The sequence below is a fragment of the Mirounga leonina genome, unplaced genomic scaffold, assembly GCF_011800145.1.
Source record: "Mirounga leonina isolate KUSES-001 unplaced genomic scaffold, KU_Mleo_1.0 Mir_92, whole genome shotgun sequence".
In the NCBI taxonomy this organism is placed as follows: Eukaryota; Metazoa; Chordata; class Mammalia; order Carnivora; family Phocidae; genus Mirounga; species Mirounga leonina.
Genome location: NW_023270852.1, coordinates 770,312 through 788,468, shown reverse-complemented (window position 1 = coordinate 788,468; position 18,157 = coordinate 770,312). Strand labels below are relative to the sequence as shown.

Below are 18,157 nucleotides of genomic sequence, written 5' to 3'. Positions count from 1 at the left end.
GATCACAATAAATGGAAGGACTTTATTTCCTTCAAAGGGAACTGTCTAAATAAAGGAAGAAAATTGTGTATTAAGCTAAGCATAACGTTGTTTCCTGCCACAGAAAAAACCAATAGGCACACAATGGCTTGGGTCTAGCAAACAGAGCACCCAATTCTTTTTTTTTTTTTTTTAAGATTTTATTTATTTATTTGACAGAGAGAGAGAGAGACAGCTAGAGAGGGAACACAAGCAGGGGGAGTGGGAGAGGGAGAAGCAGGCTTCCTGCCGGGCAGGGAGCCTGATGCGGGGCTCGATCCCAGGACCCCGGGATCATGACTTGAGCCGAAGGCAGACGCTGAATGACTGAGCCACCCAGGTGCCCCAGAGAGCACCCAATTCTTAACCATGTAGTCTTGACTTTGATCTCAGCTAGATGTCTGACCTTGGGAAGTCACTTGATTGCTCTTAGCCTCATTTCTCCTCTGTAAAATGAAGAATTAGACTAGTTGGTATTCAGTCCCTATGTTCCATTGATTTAGTAGAAGCCCACTTTCTTTTTTTTCTTTTTTCTTTTAAATATATTTATTTATTTATTTGACAGACAGAGACACAGCGAGAGAGGGAACACAAGCAGGGGGAGTGGGAGAGGGAGAAGCAGGCCTCCCGCTGAGCACGGAGCCCGATGCGGGGCTCGATCCCAGGACCCTGGGATCATGACCTGAGCCGAAGGCAGACGCTTAACGACTGAGCCACCCAGGCGCCCCAGAAGCCCACTTTTGACTGTGAGAGCATCAAAAAATATTTGCCATTTCCCATAGCACTGAATGTTTTAGTAAGTGGGAACCCAGAGAGGTGAAAAAGTGTTACAGGGGCAGAGTTTGGTTAAACAGCAAGATGCATGACTTCTAGCTAGAGACCCTTTCTACAATATTATGCCACTTGAAATTCTTTCCACAGTTGAATGTTCTTGCTATTAAAAAGAAAATGCACCAGAATAAACCACAGAAGACATTGGTTTAACATAATTTCCTCTGTGGAAAGTGTTAGTTTTCTGGGTGGCTTAATACAAGTTGTAACTGACTGATTATGAATGTAAATTATGCTAGAGAACCACCTGAAAGCAGATCAAGTTCTCATGTCAACCACCTGAAAGCAGAATGGATAGTTTCAAGATTACACTGTACTGGTCCTCTTGGTCCATGAGTGACCTGAGGTCACAGGCCATGCCTGGTCCATCTGTGCTGTTAGCAAGGCAGGCACTCTGCAGCTAGGAGATTCTCCCACTAGTGCAGGGCTGTGGGGCAAAGGAGCGGATCTGCAGCATTAGGGAGAGGGGATCCGAAAGGGATGATACTCTCAGGAGAACCAAGCAAACTAAGGAAAGAGATCTTACAATGGACTCCAAACAAGAGTCTGCCCTCTGCACAGGCACATGAGAAGGGATGTCAGATATCCCTATCAACACACAACTAGGGGATGTGGAAGGGGGTGATGGTGAAGAAAAATAAATCACATCCATTTTTTTTGTAGGTATGCCCTGTCCCTCCCCACTCTTCTTCCTTTGAGAACGTTTTAACATTATTATATATTAGTGTACCTGGACATATTATTTGAAAATGGAAAACTAGATGGTGAGATTATTCACATATCTTTTTTTTTTTTTTTAAGATTTTTATTTATTTGACAGAGAGAGACACAGTGAGAGAGGAAACACAAGCAGGGGGAGCAGGAGAGGGAGAAGCAGGCTTCCCGCCGAGCAGGGAGCCCGATGCGGGGCTCGATCCCATGACTCCAGGATCATGACCTGAGCCGAAGGCAGACGCTTAACGACTGAGCCACCCAGGCACCCTATTCACATATCTTTTTTTTTTTTTTTAAAGATTTATTTATTCATTTGAGAGAGCGAGAATGAGAGAGAGTACATGAGAGGGAGGAGGGCCAGAGGGAGAAGCAGACTCCCTGCAGAGCAGGGAGCCCGATGCGGGACTCGATCCCGGGACTCGATCCCGGGACTCCAGGATCATGGCCTGAGCCGAAGGCAGTCGCTTAACCAACTGAGCCACCCAGGCGCCCTATTCACATATCTTTATGTAAAATTTATTCAACACTGGAAATGTGCCAGGCTCTGTTAAAAGTACTTTCCAAATAAATATTAAGTCATTTAATCCACACAACAGCTCTACGAGGAGGGTACTAGTTTACATCTTCCAAATGAGGAAACTGAGGGACAGAGAGGACAAACAACTTGCCCAACGTCACTCAGCTAGGAACTGGCAGAGCCCGGGTGGTCTTCTCCTGAACCCACACTTTGCTTTCTCCTTAGGAAGGGACCACGAAACAAGTGGTGAGAGGGTCCTTTCTTCTTTTGGCTCCTTGGCTTTTGAAACCACCTTTTACGTTAAGGGAATCCCGGCGAGACCCGAGAGAGGTGCTGTCACCTCCCACTCTAAAAGCTGAAAGTGGCAGGCACTCATTCTGCAGCACACTCTTAGCTCAGGCGTTCCGGTACACAAACTAGATTGAATCGGGAGCTAATGATAACAAAGAAACCACAGGAAACCCTCTCCGGAAACAGTGGTCGCTACAGTGGGCACGGTGCTGGAGTTGGTTTAGGCACCAAAGAGAGAGTAGAGTGTTAGTGGTGGGTGGGTTTTGGAGACTGCCTGCCTGGCTTTGAATCCTGCATCTAACCTCTCTCTGAGCAAGGTGCCTAGCCTCTTTGTGCTTCAACTTCCTCACGTGGAAGGTGAGAATAATAATAGTACTGTCTCTCAGATTGTTGCAAGAATTATGCAGGACAACAGAGGGTAAACCATAGCACTGGAACAGAGTAATCTCTCAATAACAGAGGAGGAAATTGGCGTCGGAGTGGGTAGCCGTACAAGAACGTGCTACTGTAAAGTGAGAGAGTTTAAGTAGACACACAATTCAGTTCATTACAACAACCATCTAATGAACTGTCCATCAGGAATTTAGAGCGTCTGGACTTCAGTAAACCAGCTAACGAAGTCTTTCATGGTCTCACTGAGCCAATGAGACTTCATCCTGGTGGATTTAGCCTGGTCTCTGCATGGCACTTTATAAGAAACAAATCTATCAATCAAAATGTACTTAGAAGTGAAAAGAGGGCGCCTGGGTGGTTCAGTTGGTTGGGCGACTGCCTTCAGCTCAGGTCATGATCCTGGAGTCCCTGGATCGAGTCCCACATCGGGCTCCCTGCTCGGCGGGGAGTCTGCTTCTCCCTCTGACCCTCCCCCCTCTCATGTGTTCTCTCTCATTCTCTCTCTCTCTCAAATAAATAAATAAAATCTTTAAAAAAAAAAAAGTGAAAAGAATACAGAGAAAAAAATGGTTAGATTTTCCTTTTCCTATCTCTGCCACCTGCAGCACCCTCATGACAGCTACTCCCTGACTTTCCCCTTGCCCTCGACTTTGAACTCAGAACAACCGAGACCTAGTTTGTGGAGTGGCAGACCCTAGCCTTTCCTCCACTCTGTCTTCAGCATTCTCTCCAGTGAGAAAATTTCAGTCTTAGAAGCACATTGCTCATCCTCCATCTGATTCTCTACTCTTTGTGATGCAAAACCCTGGAAACCAGACTGGAAAAAGAAAACTTCCCGTAGAGGGGAAGAGAAAGGGGAAGGTTTTGAACCAATACATTAATAATTTTTGTAGTCACCACTCAAGCAGGATCCATGTAGCACTAAGGGAAAGGGAATTTCACAGAAATCTCAGAGCAGCCATCCTTCAGAATGCAAGGCTAGCCCAGGGCTCAGGTTATTTGATTATCCCTTGTTATTTATAATCTGATTGTTTTTAGTATACATGCTGCCGAAGCGAGCACTATAATCTGATTGTTAATGAGACTCTTTGTCTAATTTCTGTTTCTCTTTGTGGTCTTCTCATATCTCCCCCTGCTGCCAGTGAATCTTTCAATATTTCCTCAAATTTCGAATTTCAGAAGCAGAGAGCCAAAGTGACTTAAATAACTTTTATCATATCCATTGGTCAGGGCTTTGACCATGGAGCAAAGTCATAGGTCACAGGCTGGTCTGTGGGTTTGTATCTCTTGAATCAAGTCCCATGGCTAGTCCAACCAGTAACCATTTCTGTTTTTACAATAGCTTGGCTCCCACATCTTTCCGCAGTAGAGGGCTGGATGAGGCAGCTTCCTCAGAAAAAGATAGTCGGTATGAAGTTAGAGATGTGAAGAAGCAGGGGCTGTGTAGAATCTCTTCTAGTAAAGTGGCTGCAGTGACCACAGCTCCATCTGGTTCCCAGAGGTAACAGTGGCAGTGGACCTGGAGGCAGGTGTCCAGGATCAGGTTGGGGGGAATCCATGAGACAAGCTGTAGTGTCTGGGTCTAGTAAAGCTGCAGTGTCCACCAGATTAGCTCTAGGGTGTGTTGTAGGCTTGGGTCCTGGCTGCAGAACCTCCAATCCTGGTTTCCCAGCACTCCTAGAGATTCTGCAAACCACCGATATCCTTTTAATAAAGTTCTGTTTCCACTTAGCTCAGTTGATTTCTGCTGCTTGTGAGATCCTAATTCAGAGACTGTTACAGAAGGAACCCAAGGGTCAAAAGGCAGCTTTGCTGGCCTTGTCTGTGGTCCCCACACCCTTCCGAAGTCCATGAATCTAAGTAACTTGCCCAAGTTCATACAGCCGGTAGCATGACCATACTAAAACCTCCAAAACCCCTTCAGCAAAACCCCTTTTGATTCTTAGCCCAGTTGATTTTCTTGTGAAAATTCTTGGGGACCTCTACACCTGCCTTATATTTGGAAGTCAACTCATAGTTTCCTTATTTTGTAGTATGTGCTTTATTACAATTCTCAGTTTTTAGAGTTTACTGGATCTCAAATTCTATTTAATGAATCTGAAATCCAACCAGTTAGGTAAGAGGAGGTGACAGCCATCATCACACAAACGGAAGAGTTCACCTCAGATGGGAGCTTGGATAAAGTATTCACAGTTAACGGGGAAGATAAACATACAGGGAGATAGAGAGGTAGGGCAGTTAGTAGACTTTATTGGTGAGAGGACGTGGCAATTCTCTTTGATTCCTTCAGTTTTCTCAGTGAAATAAAAAGCCGGTCATCATCTGAGTGTAGGAATGGGAAAGGGTAGTAGAGGCCTGAGAAGGAGGAGGAATTAAATGATACATTAGGGGAGTGGGAATGTGAATTGTCTAGGGAAATTAGCAGGGTTGCTGGGTACCATTGTGGGCCCACTTGAGGATCGTGGTCAGAAATTTTAAAATCAGATCAATTAGCATAATTGTATATTTTTCTCCAGCCATGTTCATACAAGATAATTATAATTCAAAGAATTAAGAAACCGAGAAACTAAGGTGTTAGATAGATCATCTGTGTGTGTGTGTGTTCACAAACAGGAACATATAGTATATAGTTTTGTGCCTTTATCTTTTTCTTTTTTAAGATTTATTTGTGAGAGAGAGAGCGAGCGAGAATGCGCTGAGTAGGGGGAGGGGCAGAGGGAGAGAATCTCCAGCAGACTCCCCGCTGAGCGCAGATTCTAACGCAGGGCTCCATGCAGGGCTCCATCCCATGACCCTGAGATCATGACCTGAGCCAAAACCAAGAGTCAGATGATAAACTGACTGAGCCACCTAGGCTCCCCTGCTTCTTTCTTTTTTCACTGAATAATACATATTGGAGATTATTACATATCAGACTGCTTTATACTTTCTATTATCTGCAGAGTATATGAGCGTGCTCATTCCTAAGAGGAAATGAAGCCCCACTGGTGAACAAAGTTCATAGGTAATGTTTTAACTTACTTTTCTCTCACACATACTCAGATGTCTAGTATAGGGTCTAACACACAGTATGTGCTCATATCTTTTTAAAATCTATGAGGGGTGCCTGGGGGGCTCAGTCGGTTAAGCGTCTGCCTTTGGCTCAGGTCATGATCCTGGAGTGCCGGGATCGAGTCCCACATCGGGCTCCCTGCTCAGCGGGGAGTCTGCTTCTCCCTCTGACCCTCCCCCCTCTCATGCTCTCTCTCTCAAATAAATAAATAAATAAATAAAATCTTTGACACACTTATTTATCTAACCCATCTGGGGATCATGTAATGCCTTTGAAGTCCAAGACAGAAGCTCTGACTGAAAGCCACTGCTTGATGTCCTCTCAAATTAAGGGTTTTAGCAGGAACTCCAAAGGCCCCTCACCCTCCCAGTGGGAGCTTTCCCAGGCTCACAGATGGAGCTTTGTCCTTCCCTCCAAAGATAAGGGGGTGTTCTGGGAGGCCTATATGCCTTCCTTGATCACAGTATCTCATATAAACCAGAAGTCTAGGGATTCTCTTACTAATGGAAGGAAAAGGCAAAATTGGATATGATAGAACTTTCACGATTTCTAGGGAACTAAGTTATGTGGGCTAACACAGGCCTGCTGCCCTCCAGCTTACCTGACTCCAGGGATAGCTCCCCAGTCTGAGTGCCAGGAGTTGCATAGACCCACATCCTCTGGCTGAGTGACTACCAGAGCTGTCGGAGTCTGAGTTATTGGAATTCTGGGAAGTTGTGCCAACATCCAAGTGGTCCACTGAAGGTGCTGGGGCTCTGGACACATTACCTCAAAATAGCGTACCTTGCCATATTGAATATTTTAAGCTGAAGAAGTTTTGAGAAATGGCAGAAGAAGGAAGGTCACTCCAACCTTCCCCTTCTCACCTGAAATAAGTCATAAAACCCTCATGTGAGAGATGCTCTCCTTATACCCAGAGGAAAGGAGCACCCTCATTCTGAAGACAAAAGGGTGTCAAGAAAAATCCTAATAGGCCTTGCCAGGTTTCCCCCAGTTTACTACACTTAACTCATACTCCTTAACCTACCATATTCCTCCATACTGTCTACTCTTCATTAAATCCAACAAAAAACGCTCAAGTCTTCATGTCCTTATGAAGGCTCCCATGTCGCATAAAAACTTAAATAAATTAATATGTTTTTCTCTTATTAATCTGCCTTTGTTGGTTTAGCTTTCAGACCCTCTCAGGGATCCTGGGAAACTTCTTCCTCTCCTAGAGATGCTGTGTTTTCCCCACCGGCCAATGTACACCACACTGCAGCCCTGACCAGAGCTAAGTAAGGCATCTTTCAGGGCAGGTCTCAACACCTGTGGGCCTCAGAGCCCATGTGGAAGTCCATGTTTCTCCTTAGTCCACCTCTTTCCTTGGCAGATAAGTGTGGCATTGGGAATAGTGCCAATACTGCAAGGAAGGTAAGGCAGGTGGCAGGCACTGCAGATAAATAAGTCTGCTCAGCCCCAGGAGATCATTGGAGAATCCCTATGTTTAGGTGACAGGAGGCAGGTTAGGAGACAGGAGAAAAGGCCAGGGAAGAGGAAGAAGTACAGAAGAATACCCTATTAAGGAAGCCAAGGAGGAGAGAGTGTCAAGGGGAGGCTGCCCAACAGCATCAAATGCTGCCAAGAGGCCAAGAAGGATAACCAATTGCACAAAGGCTGGATTTGACAACTTGAGAGGTTACGAAGAGCAATACAGAGGAGGGTTTTGGGATAAGTCACCCGAGGAAGACTTCCTGCAAAAGACTAACTCTTAATTCAGCCTTGACAAATGTAAAGAATATGAATTAATAGAAGAGTAGAGAGAACTTAGACAATAAGGTAAGTTTTAGGAAAGAGAAGGAAGAATAAGCAAGATTGGCATTGTTAAATAAAAAAAAATTCAACTGAGTAAACTTGAAGATCTAATTGGCTTTATTCAACAATTCATGAATTGGGCGGCATCCCATCTAGCAAGCAGAAAGGAACTCCAAGGAGCTGTACAAAATGGAAGACTTTCATAGGCAGGAGTAAGAAATAAGGAAAGAGCAAATTACCTCACCTTCCTTTGCAGGATGGAAAGGGTCTATGTGGCAGATTATGTCACTGGTGCTGACCAGAAAATTCCAGACTGACTAGCTAAGACGACACTCCTGGAGGGGTGCCTAGATGGCTCAGGTCATGATTCTTAAGTCTGGGGACCTGCTTCTCCCTCTCCCATTGCCCCTTCCCCCTCTCCCTTTACCCCGCCCCCTCCCCCTGCTCATGTTCTCTCTCTTGCTCACTCTTTCTCAAATAAGTAAATAAAATCTTTAAAAAAAAGGAAAGAAAGGGGCGCCTGGGTGGCTCAGTCGTTAAGCGTCTGCCTTCGGCTCAGGTCGTGATCCCAGGGTCCTGAGATTGAGCCCCACATCAGGCTCCCTGCTCAGCGGGAAGCCTGCTTCTCCCTCTCCCACTCCCCCTGCTTGTGTTCCCTCTCTCCCTGTCTCTCTCTGTCTGCCAAATAAATAAATAAATAAAATTTTTAAAAAGTAAAAAAACCCCACGAAAACCTTTAAAAAAAAAAAAAAAGAAAAGAAAAAGACTACATTCCTGGAGAAGGTTGAAAGTGTAATTTGGTTAGGTATTAAGCCTTGGTTTGGCTTAGCACAATCCCATTCTGGGACCTGTTTTTTGTTTTTTGTTTTTTGTTTTTTGTTTTTTAACAGCACATAAATAGAAGATTTTACATCAGAGGAAGATGCTTGAAACAGTAAGAAAACAATGGAGCTGGTAAGATTGAGAAGGGAGGTGGCAGCTATTAGAAAATCTTCAAGGCTCTCAAAAAGAGTTGGCTTTGGTGTATAGTTATTTTGAAGTCACTATAGAACCATTTTGGGTTTCTAAGTCCAGAGATGAAAGAACTACTAACATAGCAAAATTGAGGCATGTAGGCATGAGAATCAAACCAGGTATATACCAAGAAGAGAATAAGAAGAGAATGTTTTCTGTTACTTAAACAGTGTGGTATAATTCTGAAGAAACAGCCATGGGTAGCATATAAGGAAAAATTGTAAGAGACTGAAAGAGACCACAAAGATTATTGGCATCTTCAATGGAAAATAGGTCTTGTCTAGCACACACTTCCAGGTCTTCTGATTTTATGAGGTCTCGAGGCTTTTGTTGTCCTTGAGTTATTTAAAACACCGTAAATTGTAGATAACTGATACCAGTACAATGACTCTTGTCTAAAGACATGCAAATGAATTTTGTTTGGCAGAGATTCCTTTGATTTCCCTCCCTCACTGTGGAAGAAATCAGTTTTGCATTTATTAAGCAAACTCTTTTCAGTATCCTGGTGGCTTTTATACTCCTTGGATTCTCTCTAAACTAGCTGTCTAACATCACCAACACAATCTGTTATAGGATGAAGCAGAGTTTATTGCTTACCATGATAAGGAAGAACACCACTTCACAAAGCTTTGGAGTATTTTGGAAGGAGAAGGCAAAGAGAATTTTACAGAGAATTGGAAGTTTGATTTAGGGTGACTTTTAAAATAAAGATTTAATTATGATCAGGTCAGGATCATGATACAATAGTTCAGGATTGGTAGAAACAGCCAAAAAGTGGATTTGAGGGAAAGGATTCAAAGAATCCTAAGGGGCAAACTATTGATGTTCTCCATTAAAGTGTCGATGGTTCTTTCAGGAAGTTCCTGTAATAAACAATCAAACCATTTGTCTGGGCAGGAGACTCCAGGAAAAATTAAGTGATGCTAAGTGAAGACAGGAGAATAACAAACTCATGCTAATGAAGACAGGAATAGTACACGGTTATAGTAAAGTAAGGTATGGTTCCTTTTCTCAGTGTCCAGCTGAGTATGAGGGTTGCCAGGTAGCTGGTTTAGGTTTCACAGTTGTAACATCTTATTGGTTCCCTCATTAATAAATGAATTAAATAAAGTTTTTGGTATGTGTTCATTTTATATTTGTATGAGAGTCATGATTTTTAAAAAAGCATCTCCTAATAGGTAATAGAATCCAAGTGATTTGAAATATGAAGAGTTAAATAGAACTGGGTAGTTTTGTTCTTGCTACAGATATGTAATGCTGGATTAGATAATGAATAGGTAAATCTGTGGTGAGTAGATAAATCTGTTCACTGTGAACAAGTAAGTGATGTTCGGTAAAAATAAGTTCCTGACTATAATCAGCATGTAAGATCTAGATTTCAGTTTTATTTTTATGGTAAACTTTAGTAGCATTTGTCAGGAAAGGAAACTGTTTCAGTTTCACTAGCAGGCTGACTTAAATAAAGGGAACTCACTGTTATTTTTATGGGACAGGCTGGATGTGGATAGTGGGGGTGGGTCAGGAGCTCTTAGTTTCGGGGGACTGGACCCTGACATATCAGAGAAGGTATTTCCAGAGTCTGGCCATCTCAGTCCTTCCCTATTGCAAGAGATATTTCAGCTGTGTCTGAACCTGCAGCTCGTGGGTTTGTTCTTCTATGTCATATCATTCCCAAACAATGCCTCTGCTCAGGATCCCAGTGGCACTTCTCTAGGGAAGGTTTTTGAAGAAGTTTCTCAGGGTATTTGGCCATAATCTTCCTCACCTGGGTAGACTGGTTTTCCATAGCCAAATGAACTTAGTTCTCTGGCCCAGTAAATGAGTTTTGAATTTAAATTTATCTGACTTCCAGAATCAGAAACTGGTATCGCTCCTTGCCCTAGGGAAGGGACTACAGAGAGAGGGAAGAGCTTGGGAGGGGTTCAGTTTCTGAACAAAGAAGCCAAATAAAGTCAGATTTAACATACACTGGAAACATTTAAGAGAGGATCATTGACAACTAAGAAGAAGAAGCAAAGACCAGACCAGGCTAGCCTGGCTAACTGAAAACCACATCCTAGTTCCCGTAAGAGTTGAAGTCTGAGACTTTCTTTTTCTTTTTAAATTTTATTTGGGGGAAAAAAAAAATAACTACCTAACGGTTCTGAAAAAAATGTAACAAACATGTGTTATCACCTAGAACAAAAACCTGGAATGTATAAATATGGTAATATATGCAATGATTTTTTAAAAAAGATTTTACTTTTAAGTACACACAACATGGGGCTCAAACTCACAATCCTGAATTTAAGAGTTGCATGCTCCACCAACTGAGCCAGCCAAGAGCTCCTCAAGCAATGACTTTTCTTTCTTTCTTTCAAGATTTTATTTATTATTTATTTGAGAGAGCGCGTGCACACGTATGAGAGAGCACAAGTAGGGTGAGGGGCAGAGGGAGAAGCAGACTCCCCGCCGAGCAGGGAGCCCAATGTGGGGCTCCATCCTGGGAGTCCAGGATCATGAGCTGAGCCAAAGGCAGACACAACTGACTGAGCCACCCAGGTGCCCTGCAATGATTTTTTAAAACACATTTTTTTCTTCCTTTTTCTTGACTCCTCTTTTATTTATCTTACCTTTCCTACCTCTACCCATATTAAACCTCCCAAGCCATATTAACAAACTAGTCTTTCAAAATATTTTATTACTTATATAATCCTACAAAAATCTAATTTTGAAAAGATTTTATTTATTTCTTTGAGAGAGGGAATGAGAGCGAGGTGGAGAGAGAGAGAGAGAAGCAGACTCCCCACTGAGCAGAGAGCCCAACGTGGGGCTAGATCCCAGGACCCTGAGATAGTGACCTGAGCTGAAGACAGACACTTAACTGACTGAGCCACCCAGGTACCCCTCTACAAAAATCTCTTTAGTTATATCTATCCATACATATATATACATGTTTTTAAAAAAGGGATCTGTCAGGAAAAATTGTGGAAAAATTTTAAACGGACTAACAAAATGATTACTAGTGCCTGTCTAATGCACCCTTCCCAGTTACCCCAAACTTCATTGTCTTTGAACTAGTTTATAACTCTGTAAATTGTAGAAAACAGAGGATAATGCAGATGTTGTTGTCCAGAGAAATGGAAATGAATTATGTCTGATGGAATGCAATTGATTATTGCCCAGTTGATAGACCAATTTTGTATCTAATTGTAAAATTTATTTCAGCATTGTTTATTCTTCTTTGAACCCCATTATAACATCTTATTGGTTCCCTAATTAATTAATGAGTCAAATAAAAAAAATTTTTTTTTTTTAAGATTTTATTTATTTGACAGAGAGAGACACAGCGAGAAAGGGACACAAGCAGGGGGAGTGGGAGAGGGAGAAGCAGGCTCCTGGCTGAGCAGGGAGCCCGATGTAGGGCTCGATCCCAGGACTGTGGGACCATGACCTGAGCCGAAGGCAGATGTTTAACGACTGAGCCATCCAGGCGCCCCTCAAATAAAATTTTTGATACATGTTTATATTTGTATCAGTCATGATTTTACCTTTCCAAAAATGCATACTTTTAACTATTTTGGAGATTATCCGCCAGGATGTCCAACGGATTCACATGAAAGGGCCAGGTAAATTACACTGCTAGAGAAGTATAGCTCATGGGTGGCTTAAGCCCAGATACTTATTTTTTGGCTTGTAGAGGTGAATGCTAGTTGGCCATAGAACTTTAACTTGGCTGACTCTCTCTTTCTCTACTTTCTCCTCTACTAGTACTGTGCTTTATTTTTGTTTCTGTTTGCTTATGGCTGATAAGTTAGTCCCCAAACTTGACAGCAATGATTGGGAATGTGGTATCAAGGTCTGACTATTTGGTGAAATATGCAGATGGACGATACCTATCTATTTCTGTTGGGTAAGAGAGAAACAGAGGTCTGGTTTGTTAGTCTTATTTGTTTGTCTGTTTGTCTACTTTAAGACCATGCATACCACAAAGGAGAACAGTTTCTCACCAGGAGAGGTAACAACTCTTTGATATCTAAAGTAGTGAGTTTTTGCATTTCTGTGTTTACTCTTGACTAGTAGTCGAAATTATAGATTTAGAGCTATAAATCTAGATCTCTGTCTATCCACTTTAGAAAGCCCTTTACTTCTCTTTGTAGAAGTGTGAAATGTCTTCCTATTTCTGGATGATATTAATAAATTTGATTATAAAGTCTTCTAAATTAAAAGAGCTCTGTTCTGGTTGGCTTACAGAGATAAATAAGCACCCATATAAATCAACTATTCCTAAAATTCCCTTAAATAAGGAAATCAAATATCTATTACTTTAAATGTGCCAGACTAAAAATAATTCTAAAAGAAACTAACTCAGGAACATTTTAAGAATCCAAGTTCACATAATTAAGGTAAATCTTTGACAAATGACTGTAGATGAGGCAAAACTTTTCCTCTACCCTCTTAGGGTATTTGGCTGGCTTGAGAATTAAGTTGACATAAATTAAGAAAAAAAAAAGCAGGGGTGCCTTGGTGGCTCATTCAGTTAAGCGTCTGCCTTGGGCTCAGGTCACGATCCCAGGGTCCTGGAATCGAGTCCAGCATCGGGCTCCCTGCTCAGCAGGAGCCTGCTTCTCCCTTTCCCACTCCCCCTGCTTGTGTTCCTTCTCTTGCTGTCTCTCTCTCTGTCAAATAAATAAATAAAATCTTAAAAAAAAAAAGAAAAGCATATAAATTTTATTTTTACATGTACATGAGAAGCATTACTGGAAAATAAAGACCCAAAAAATGGTTAGACCTAAGTGCTTTTATACTAGGTTGAACAAAGAGTAGCAATTGTGAAAAAGTAACTAAAAATATTTGGGGAAGCTCAAGGAAGGTAGAGTTATTTTAATAAGGTTTGTTTGTACAGATTTTTTGTGACCTCAGTTTCCTATCTCTGGTGATAGGAATGTTCTTTTCCTCCAGATACAGAGAGGACATCTTTCACGTGGGAGTTTTATCTCCTGCTTTCAGGAAGAAAAGGGGAAGTCAGAGTGAGTGCCCTTCTTGTATCTACTGTTTTTCAAGTGCCTTTAGCTCAAAATAATCAGTAGGCCAAATCAGCATATTTTGAGGTAGCATCTTCTGAATCCCTTCAAGACTCATTTAACAATTTTGGTTTTAAAAAATAGATTTCTCTTTTCTCTGATTTATCAGTGTTAAGTAAAATATAAATGTACATTTTGTTCTGCTTGGATTTGTTTTTCCTAAACATAAGGAGGTTCACTGACCAAATGAGCTAACACTACTTCTATATCACGCTAATAAAGAAAAAAAAGCAGCCCTTGACATCTAAGAACCGGCCGGATGCTATCAGCTGCTGGGCCTCAGTGTTGCTATGAGCTGGCTCGGCACTCACAGGGACAGCTTGATGATCTTCTGCTGAACATGAACTATTTCACAGAACATCAACATCAGATAAGGCCAGGCCACTCTGTGACCATGATGGATTAAGAGAAAAACAAGCCCACTCCAATAATCATGTCTGAACACAGACAAAACAAGAACATTGTCCAAGCCATAAAATACCAAATATCTTCCTATACCAGTGAGTATGAGTGCTTGATGCTGCTTTAGGCTTGCAGGAAGAAAAGGGGAAGCTCTAGGCTTGCTTTACCTTGTCCTCCTTATGAATAAGATTTGTTGAGATACTCATAGAATTGTCCCTACTTTCTGACAACACCCAACCTAGAGTAAACCCGCTCTTCCTGTACCTTCTTCAACATCACGCAACCAAATTTAAGTCCTGTCAGTACTTTCTAATACCCTTTTACTGAGCCACCCCATGGTGGCCTATCATATATGCTCTTTCCTGCTACAATGAGTTATAAACCAAACTGGTTCAACCACAGGAGTGTTCCTAGTGGTCTCTGGCTAGTGGTCATTAATAATGTTTAAGATTATGAAATACAAAATCATGTTCAACTAAATTGAATCATTAAACTGACAAATGTTTTATTTCATTAGTAATTATATTTAGCCATGTGCATGATTTGTAGTAACCTAATTAATTTCCAAGTTTTTTTTTTTAAGATTTTATTTATTTATTTGACAGAGAGAGAGAGTGTGAGAGAGCACAAGCAGGAGGAGTGGCAGGGAGAGGGAGAAGCAGGCTCCCCGCTGAGCAGGGAGCCCGATGTGGGGCTTGATCCCAGAACCCTGGGACCATGACCTGAGCCGAAGGCAGATGCTTAACTGACTTAGCTACCAAGGTGCCCCAATTTCCAAGTTTTTAAACTTAAAGCATGAGACTGATATTAAGTTAATAAATGACAATCATCGAATACCTAGATAGGTTCTAAATAATGTCGAGTACTGCATCATTGGTTATTATTAAGCATAGATTAAGATGTACATAGTTTTGCTTCTTATTTTTATATGCTATAGAGAAGCTATAATAAGCATGTAAACATGTTTGCTTTTGCTACTTTAAGAAGTTGAAAAGATACATAAAAGTTGTATTACATGTATTCATGAGCTTTGCTAGTCTGCTAGAAAACTCCTGTACAACAGGCAGTTCTCATTTATTCATCCCCCCAGTTTTGTCAAATAGAATTTAGTTACTTCGGTTAAATGTTAGTCAATATAAGTGGTTGAGACTATTCTAGGAGCAATACTGACAGAGAAATATAACCATGTATGTCTTTTTGTTGTTTAGGAGAAAAGAATAGGTTTTGTTCTAAAGAAGAAATTCTCAAATTTTTTAGTCTCCAGATTCCTTTTCACTCATACTTATCATATTGGAAATCAAACCCAGAAAATTTTAAAGACTTTTAAAATCAATTTTATTGATTTTGTAAAGTTAGCAATGATGATTCCGTTGCATGTTAACATACAATAAATAACATCTTAGTATTATTATGAAATAGCTTTGACTTCATGGATCTGAAAGAGAACCAATGACCTAAATTATAGAGTGTCCATTTATTCCAGAATATTAAAGAGCATAGTGAAGGACAAAACTTAAAAAGTTAATTTTATTTGCCTTGTGTCCATTTGGGCTGCACAGCAAAAGAAACTATCAACAAAATGAAAAGGCAATCTGTGGACTCTCACAACTGTTAAAATGGCTATTTTTTTTTAAAGATTTTATTTATTTATTTGACAGAGAGAGACACAGCAAGAGAGGGAACACAAGCAGGGGGAGCGGGAGAGGGAGAAGCAGGCTTCCCGCTGAGCAGGGAGCCCGACGCGGGGCTCGATCCCAGGACCCTGGGATCATGACCTGAGCCGAAGGCAGACGCTTAACGACTGAGCCACCCAGGTGCCCCTAAAATGGCTATTATTAAAAAAAACAGAAGATAACAAGTGTTGGTGAGGGTGTGGAAAAGGGGGAACGCCTGGTATACTGTTGGTGGGAATGGAATGGTACAGCCATTATGAACAATAGCATGGAAGTTCCTCAAAAAATTAAAAATAGAGCTATCATATGATCCAGCAATCCCACTTTTGGATATTTACCCAAAGGAATTGAAATCAGGATCTTGAAGAGATAACTACACTCTCATATTCATTGGAGCATTATTTACAATTGCCAAGACATAGAAACAATAAAAATTTTCATCAATAGATGAATGGATAAAGAAAATGTGGTACATACAAACAATGGAATATTATTCAGCTTTAAACAGGGAAAAAAATCCATTTGCAACAACATGGGATGGACCCAGAGGACATTACACTAAGTGAAATAAGCTAGACAGAGGCGCCTGGGTGGCTCAGATGGTTAAGCATTTGCCTTCGGCTCAGGTCATGATCCCAGGGTCCTGGGATCGAGCCCCATATTGGGCTCCTGGCTCAGCGGGGAGCCTGCTTCTCCTTCTCCTTCTGCCTCTCTCCCTGCTCTTGCTCTCTCTCTATATATATCTCTGTGTCTCAAATGAATAAATAAAATCTTAAAAGAAAAAGAAAGAAGCCAGACATAAAAAGACAAATACTGAATGATCTTACTTATATGTGGAATTTCAGATAGTTCAACTCATAGAAGCAGAGAGTAGTGTGATGGTTACGAGGGATTTGGAGAGGGGAAATTGTGGAGGTGATCGTCAAAGGGTCAAATTCCAGATAAATAAGTCCTGGAGATCTACTATACAGCATAGTGCCTGTAGCCTACAATCCTATATTATACATTTAAAATTTGCTCACAGGGGCACCTGGGTGGTTCAGTCAGTTAAGCATCTGCCTTTGGCTCATGGGGGGTTAAGTGTCCTTAATCCCGGGGGTCCTGGGATTGAACCCCGCATCGGGATCCCTGCTCAGTGGGAAGTCTTCTTCTCCCTCTCCCTCTGCCGCTCTCCCAGCTTGTTCTCTCTCTCTCTCTCACTCTCTTTCTCCAATAAATAAAATCTTTTTAAAAAATTTGCTAACAGAGTAGATCTTACATTAAGTGCTGTTACTACACACACACATACACACAGGCACACACACATACACACACAGGCACACACACACCAACGACAACAGCAGTAAAGAGAGTGGGAGGAAACTTTGGGAAGTGATGGATATGTGTGGCCTTCACGGGGGTGATGGCTTCACACGTGTATACTTACCTCCAAACTCATTGAGCTGTATAGGTTAAATATGTATAGCTTTTTATATGTCAATCGTAGCTCAATAAAGTAGCGCAAAAAAGTAAAAAAAAATTTGCTTATAGTTCTTTTGATCTTTAGCGTATATATGTCAAAATACTGTGTTCAGAAGTTACTCGAGTTACTAATTTCTTTTATCTTTGAATTTTGACCACATTCTGGTTTGACCTAGTTCACGATTTGAGTTATGGGCTAATTGCATAGCCAAGGAAAATCCCAAACCAATCTCCTGCCCAAACTGGAGCCCATATCTAAGATCAAACCTGTTGACCAGTCCAAGTATATCAGTTCAGAAATCAGTTTACAGTTCAGTCAGAATCCCAGCCAGCACCATCGCGATACAGCGTGGTTCCCAGATTGATACTGACATAGATAAACAACCATGTTGTCCTCAGCTAAGAGATCAGCCCAACTCAGAACATAGGCATGTGCCAGTTCAGCTTGACACAGAAACCAAATCACTCCTGACTAACCCAGGTTAGAACCAAAGCCTGGTTTAGGATGGCCCAGAGCCCAGTATATGCTAACTCATTCCACACTCATTCCCTCGTTAATTTATTCAACACGGGTTTATTGTAGGCTTATTAGGTTCCAGGCACTGTGGTAGGTATTAATGCTTATCTGGGCATGGGAAGACTCCTGAGAGGCCTGCATCACCCTAGTCACCTAAATGCACAGTCTAGCTCTTTTTCTATCGTAGTTAGCACTTCCCGACCAGTGTCATCAGATAAGTTCTCACAGAATTTTCACATGACATCATATACTGCTTCATCCCTTTATGGAAATTTTTTATTATGTAATAGCAAGTCCCATCATGTCCCCACCCCATAACCTTTTGACCTAGTAGATTTCTATATCTGCTTAGGACCATTCATTCAACAAATATTTATTCAATGCCTTTAGATTTCTAAGTCCTGGAGAAACGAAAAT

The 18,157-nt window shown here is 41.5% G+C and overlaps 1 long non-coding RNA gene across 1 annotated transcript in view; it reads right to left on the bottom strand.

Annotated features, from left to right (window-relative positions):
• Positions 1-355: 355 nt before the first annotated feature.
• The window catches only part of LOC118004178, a 33,153-nt gene continuing 15,351 nt past the window's right edge, over positions 356-18,157 (bottom strand). Inside the window, exon 3 of the long non-coding RNA XR_004677502.1 lies at positions 356-464. This is a non-coding gene — a long non-coding RNA (uncharacterized LOC118004178). The remainder of the gene's footprint in view (positions 465-18,157) is intronic.